The sequence below is a fragment of the Bison bison genome, unplaced genomic scaffold, assembly GCF_000754665.1.
Source record: "Bison bison bison isolate TAMUID 2011002044 unplaced genomic scaffold, Bison_UMD1.0 scf7180017864307, whole genome shotgun sequence".
Lineage (NCBI taxonomy): Eukaryota > Metazoa > Chordata > Mammalia > Artiodactyla > Bovidae > Bison > Bison bison.
The window spans coordinates 4,246,217-4,253,116 of NW_011494879.1; positions in this window are offsets into that span (position 1 = coordinate 4,246,217).

Sequence of the window (6,900 nt, forward strand, 5' to 3'; positions counted from 1 at the left end):
TGGAGCCCGAATCGAAACCAGCTTGCCCTTTCAGGAGTCAAATTCGCCTTTGTTAATCAAGGGGCAATCCTACTCTATTACAGAAGCTAAGCAGAAGATTGAACCCCAGCCCTTCCAAGAGCAACTGATTCAGTCATTAAGATTCCCAAACCTTGCACCGCCTTTTGAATTCACAACCAAGCCTTGGTGTCGGTTCTGAAAGCACCTGGGACCCCAGATTTTTCATTGTTGGTGGCCAGTAGTGAAAACAAACAAGAAAAAGTACATAAAGTACATAAACATATATGTACCTACCATATATATACACACACACGTACATATCCATATAGTCACGGAAACTCACAAGTAATCTATTCATTCTTTTTTATGTAAACATATTCATGGAAAAAAGAAATAAATGAAAGCAAAACTGTTAGTTGCTCAGTTGTGTCTGACTCTTTGCGACCCCATGGACTGTAGCCCACCCGGCTCCTCTATCCATGGAATTCTCCAGGCAAGAATATTGGAGTGGGTAGTCATTCTCTTCTCCAGGAGATCTTCCTGACCCAGGGATCAAACGTGGATCTCCTGCATTGCAGGCCAATTCTTTACCATCTGACCAAATAGGGGATGGAAATACTAGGAGACTGATCCTGACATGGTCTCTCTTGTACCAGGAGAGAAGAAGGTAAGTGAATTGGTGAGAAATAGACTTTAATTCCTGCTGATTGCTGATTGGAGTTCAACTAGAGCATTTCACAATTATTTGGGAATTTTCATGTATGAGCCAGGGACTGGATTTGCAAAATGTGCGCTGAAAATGAATACTTGGAATTCTACAAAGATGTTTGTGGGTGAGACGTTTCACTAAAACACAGTTGATGCTGTAAATCATTTCTTCAGGATGTTCATTCTCACCAGATGAGTCATGGGTGGGTGGTCCCTTTGGTGTGGTATGTTCCTGGATGACAACACTCAAGGGGACCCTCAGTGGCCTCGAGGGAGGCCTGCCACTTACACGGAGTCAAGGGCAGAAGCTGAGGAGTGGGTGTCTGAAAGGCTGACTCAAGAGCGGACAGTGGCTGGGAATCCACTGCCCTCTACAATCCCTGGGGAAGACGTGCGTTTATTGATTTAACATAATTGGCTTTTCAATGGCAGCTCTTTAAAAAAAAAAAGAATTTCACAGTTTAACTAAGTGGGAGGAATTTTGAAATCCACTGGACTAGGCGGTTTTGTAAGCATTCAAGCTTAAATCTCTGTTACTGGTTCCATCTTAGTGTTTCTACTAGACAGTCTGGCTTTTTAAAAACATCTTAATAATAATAATAATGTACATACTCAGTCATGTCCCACTCTTTGTAACCCCATGGACTGTAGACCATCCTATTTCCACGGGATTTTTCAGGCAAGAATACTGGAGCGGGCTGCCATTTCCTATGCAGAGGGGTCTTCCCAACCCAGAAATCAAACACAAGACAAATCTCTTGTGTCTCCTGTATTGGCAGGCAGATTCTTTACCACTAGCGCCACATGAGGTAAAAAATAAATAAATAAATAAAGGGGCCCTTTTAACTATGAGAGTCACAAAGGCTGGAGTTTTTTAAAACATTTTAATGTCCTTTGAGAAGGAATGTCCTGGATGGTGTTGAACGCTATCATCCAGAAGAGCTGCTATCATGCTGATAAAACATTTTGGAACCTGTTGACCTGTATCAACACACAGGTAGAGGATACATCTGTCATTTGTAGGGTCCCCTTTCTGATCTTCACTTGTCAGAAATTCCTAGCATCGTTTTGTTTTGTTTTTTTGAATGCCAAGTTGCATTGTTTTCTCCCCAGACTACCCTATCTTTTTAATGGTCATTTTGACAAGTTGTACATTTCCACTGTTAACTTTACAGTTTATGAAACGTATTTAAAGGTATTGTCTCGTTTAACCTGCGTCCGCCCGGCAATGCAGGAGACGCAAAAGATGCGGTTTCAATCCCTTGGGTAGGGAAGATCCCCTGGAGGAGGAAATGGCAACCTAAGTATTCTTGCCTGGAGAATCCCCTGGACAGAGAAGCATGGTGGGTTACAGTCCATAGGGTCTCAAAGAGTTGGACATGACTGAGCAGAGCAGTCACAGCCTATCAAAAGAAGTATCAACCACATTTATCATTTCTTCTCCAAGATTATTTTCTCAAGTATGAAGACATTAAATCAAGAGAGAAGAAAATTTGCTGGAGCAGATATTAGACTTTTTTCCATTGCAAATTATCTTTATTAACCGGCTGTCTGGGAACTGCTCCAACCTGCCGTGAGGTTCTCATTGATAACGCCCTGTTTCTAAGCAACACCACTGGGCAAGCCCATGTGCAGGAATGGTCAGCTGCTGCTCTGTGACTTCAACCAACACAGCTCTTTTGCTGGATGTACCTCTGTTTAGTTTGATATCCATTTTTACAGTAGACTTTTTTAAACTTACAGCTGAAAATGAGGCACCCTGAGCTCACCTCCCACCCAGAGCAAGCCTGGAGGGTCCGCAGTCCAAGGATTTTGTTTAATATCAATGTTACTACTACTAATAATACTATTTTAAAACACGGTCAGATACTTGTCTCTCCTGCCAGGGCAAGACCCACATAGGGATGGCCGTGGGTGAGAGTGAGAGCAAATACTCCCAGAACTGTCCACATCTGCACCCTCTACACCTCAGCAAATATCCATCACTGCTCTTATTCAGACCTTTTCAAGCTCTGGCTTGTCTGCTAGGCCGTCCCCCCTCTCACCTTTGAGCTGTTAGACAGTGGAGGATCTGCATGTGTTCATGTCTCTGCACCAGCAGAGTTTCTGGAAGCATGTGTGAGTATCCTTTTCACTACACCATTCCTCTCCCTGACGTGAGACAACAACCACAAGAAAAATGACACCACACAAAACAGGGGCCACACGAGAGGCTCCCCATGCCTGCCATCCTTCATCTTCATCTCTAAAATCATGTCATAACAGTACCTCATTGCCAGCTATTTGTGAGGATGGAAGGAGGTAACCCCGTACCTGCTCAGGGCTCACAGACAGAAACTGCTCAGGAAACACTGGCTACTCTTGTGAATGTCGTTCTGACCCTGTGCCTTTGAAATAACACCACTCATACGCAGGAGTCTGCTGGCACAATGGAAAGGAAGGGCTAGAACTCTGGAGTCAGGACAACCTGCTCTGTAGCTGCCGTGACCACTTCCTTCTCGGAAAGCTTGGCCAGGTGGCTTCAGCTGTCTGCAGCTTACCACCTTATTCATTAATAAATTAGCAAAGTGAATGCCTAACCTCAGGTGGTTTTAGGAAGAGTTCCGTGAAATAAGTTCACACGAGAAAACAATACACACATACACACCCCACTCAATAAACACTGATCTCCATCCTTTCTTTGAATAATGAGTATTTAACAAAGCATTGACACCTGGTGGGTGTTCAAGAAGTACATATTCTTGCCTGAAACTTCTAAATTGCTCATCTATTATTCTTGCCATAATGTGTAGGTTATTATAGCAAGTGGAGCATGAAGAGGCACCAAAAATGCAAAACATAGCAGACAAGAGCCATCCTATCCTGTGTGGTAAGATTTAGAACAACTGAACTTTGGAATTCCTCTTTCTGTTGCACCAATAGCCTTGGCAGCTCAGGCTCTATGGTTCCAAAGAAAACTTTGTCTTCTTCTCAAAGAGCACGTTACCAAGCTGCATGATGCCTGACCTGCAGGAGCCACTGGCTCAGGCCCACTCTGGGGACACCCTTCCATCTCAAGATAGCTAATCTGGAGATTTCAGCTGACCTGAGGAATCAGCAGGAAGCACAAGTGATCCATTTGTCTTCAGCAGTGCTGGTCATTGTTGATAGTTTAGCTCTCAGAAATGCCCCTAACACGCCCAGAGTAAGAGCAAAGCCCTCGCTGGGGTTCAGGCTCCCTCCCTCTCTCAAAGTCCTGGTGACACCTTAGTCCTGGCCTCCTTGCCCTCTGTGTCCACACGACATGCTCCTTCCTATTCTTCTGCTTCTCCAGGAGTGCCCATCCCACTTCTCAGCCTTGTGAACACCTCGGTGTCCTTCGGTGGGCTAAACATTTCCTCATTTCATTTGCAAAATTAGCACATGGCTCTTGTGAACCCAGAGCAGCCATTCTCATCCTTCTTATAAATGCCACACTGCCCTGCGACTCTTGTCACACATGTCTGTCTTCTTCGCTGAGCTGGGACCTCCGAGAGCAGGAGGACTGTGTCGGCTTTGTTCAACACTCTGGTCCCAGTTCACTGAAGTAACTTTACTTCAGTTACTTGCCCATTGCCATCTCTGCTAGACTGTGAGCTCCTTTAAGGCCAAAGTCAAACCTACCATGTTTCCCTGAAGGGCATACAGCCTAAAAAGTATTAATCAACTCTATGACTAATGTGTGGTAAAGAACCTACTTGTCGATGCAGGAGACATAAGAAACACCAGTTTGATCCCTGGGTCGGGAAGATGCCCTGGAGGAGGAAAGGGCAACCCCCTCCAGTATTTTTTCCTGGAGAATCCCATGGATAGAGAAGCCTGGTGGGCTACTGACATGGGGTCGCAAAGAGTCAGACACAACAGAAGTGACAGCAAGCAGGCATGAATAACATGAGTTTCTAGAGGGTGGAAGAAAGTCTCGATTGTGTGTGTATCCACCAGTTCTGAACACAACGCCTAGCCTGTAATTGGTGTCTATAACTGCCTGAAGCAGCACAATGAAGGAAGGTGATGGCCCTCTGTTATAATCCTGGCTCAATCCTAGCTGGACTTTGTCTACCTTGGCCAGATCTGGCCTTTCAAGTACTCCTCACTAAATAAAAAATCCAGGCATGTTGGCGGCCTTGGAGCACAACAAACAGCTCAGCTTGGCTTGACTCACATTCTGGTCTGTCAAGAATCTCTTCTACGCAAACATCCCAGGGTGAACCTCAGAGACTGATGGGACCGGCAGCAAACTGACAACCTGGTTTCTAGAACACGTTCAAGGCACTTGCCGGGGACAAAACCATCTTCTCATCTTTATTTCGCTACTATCATGCAAAGTAAAAATATTAACTCTTCCACGACAATGAAAATCATTTGGGGACATCTCACTTTCTCCAGCTTTCTCCAATGAAACCTACCAGAACTGACATCTTTAAAAGACTCATTTATGACTTTGCCTGCACTTTTTCTCTTTGGCTTTAGCGGATGGAGATCCCTTTGTACTAAGATTCTTCCATCAGCATTTCTTAAAATACTGCCTTGGGATATGTGTCCTTAAAGTGATAAATAGAGATGGACCTCCTAGGTCAAATGAATTTGTGGACTTAAATGCTAAGCCTGCAGCACAGTTCTCTGCTTAGCTCTACTCAGCCTAGTGTTTCCCAGACTCCCTGTTCTAATACCCATGTCTGTAACTCTCATTTCCCTGGTGGCTCAGAAGGTAAAAAATCTGCCTGCAATGCAGAAGACCAGGGTTCAGTCCCTGGACTGGGAAGATCCCCTGGAGAAGGGAACGTCAATCCACTTCAGTATTCTTGCCTGGAGAATCTCATGGACAGAGGAACTTGGCAGGCTACAGTCCATGGAGTCACATAGAGTTGGACAGGTCTGAGCAACTAACACTTTCGTTGGACGTGTAGAATCTCTCTCATAGTCTTCTTTTGTTTGGATTTTTTTATTTCCATAATGCTTTAAAGATGTGAAACCATTCTCAGCTCGTGGTTTGTAGAAAAATAGGCAAGGGCTGCATTTGGCCAAAGGCAGCATTTTGCCGATCCTACTCTAGAGTATTTTTCCCTGACAATCAGTTGGCAGGCTGAACATGAGTCCAGTAAGCTCCTAAGCCCAGAGTTTGAGTTACTCTTGACAATCTTTCACATTCTGCCTTTTGGACATCTACGGAAATTGCCAGTTCTTATAAAAGCGTTTTCTTGGCCCTCTGAGGGCAGAAGGCAAATACCATAAGTATTATTATAAGACTATGAATGGCATTTGGATAACTCCTGGGTGACCAGCGCTGTCACAGGGACTCTACCTGTGTCATTGCAACAACCATGCCGGCAGAAGCTGATGAAGAAAGGGTTCAGATCTGGCTCCCCAGCTGCACACCCTGCCAACTGCACGGATCGGTCTCATGACTACCCAGCTAACTAGCCATAGACTGTGACCAACTCTACCCAATTTCACAGGAACCCTGGAGCACAGGGCAGTGAGCCACAGGCTGGGGCCACCTGGTCATAACACCCTCCCTGGCGGCTCACCAACTGCTCCCACCCATCCTGGCTGTGAATTTTGCCCATGGAGTTCTGTCCAATCAAAGTTTCTGGGATCAAAAACACCTGGGTTCAAATCTTATGTTCATCATCACAGTATTTGTATGATCTCGAAAATGTTCATGCACTTCCCAGGCAGCTCAGTGGTCAGAAATCCGCCTGGCAGTGCAGGAGACCCAGGTTCCATCCCTGGGTGAGGAATGTCTCCTGGAGGAGGGCATGACAACACACTCCAGTATTCTTGCCTGGAGAATCCCATGGATAGAAGAGCCTGGCAGGTTACAGTCCACGGGGTCGCAGAGTCAAACATGACTGAGCCACTGAGCATGTACATAAAAACACGTTCATAAATCTCTTTTAAACCTCAGTGTCTTGACCCTGAAGGTGGCACCATCATTGCTTGGAAGGGCCAGTGAAGCCAGGAAGGAAAGGGATGTGCCTACTGGACACGGAAAGGGCTGTGGAGGCCCCTCTCCCTCCCCCATGACAGCCGCTGGGATCACCACTTTGCTGCCGAGGATGCAGAGCAGATGAGGCTCTTCCCCATCTTCCAAGACAGCTGGATTTAAAAAGGACATTTTTTTTTAATGCACGTGTAGGGACTTCCCTGGTGGTCCAGTGGTTAAGAATCCAC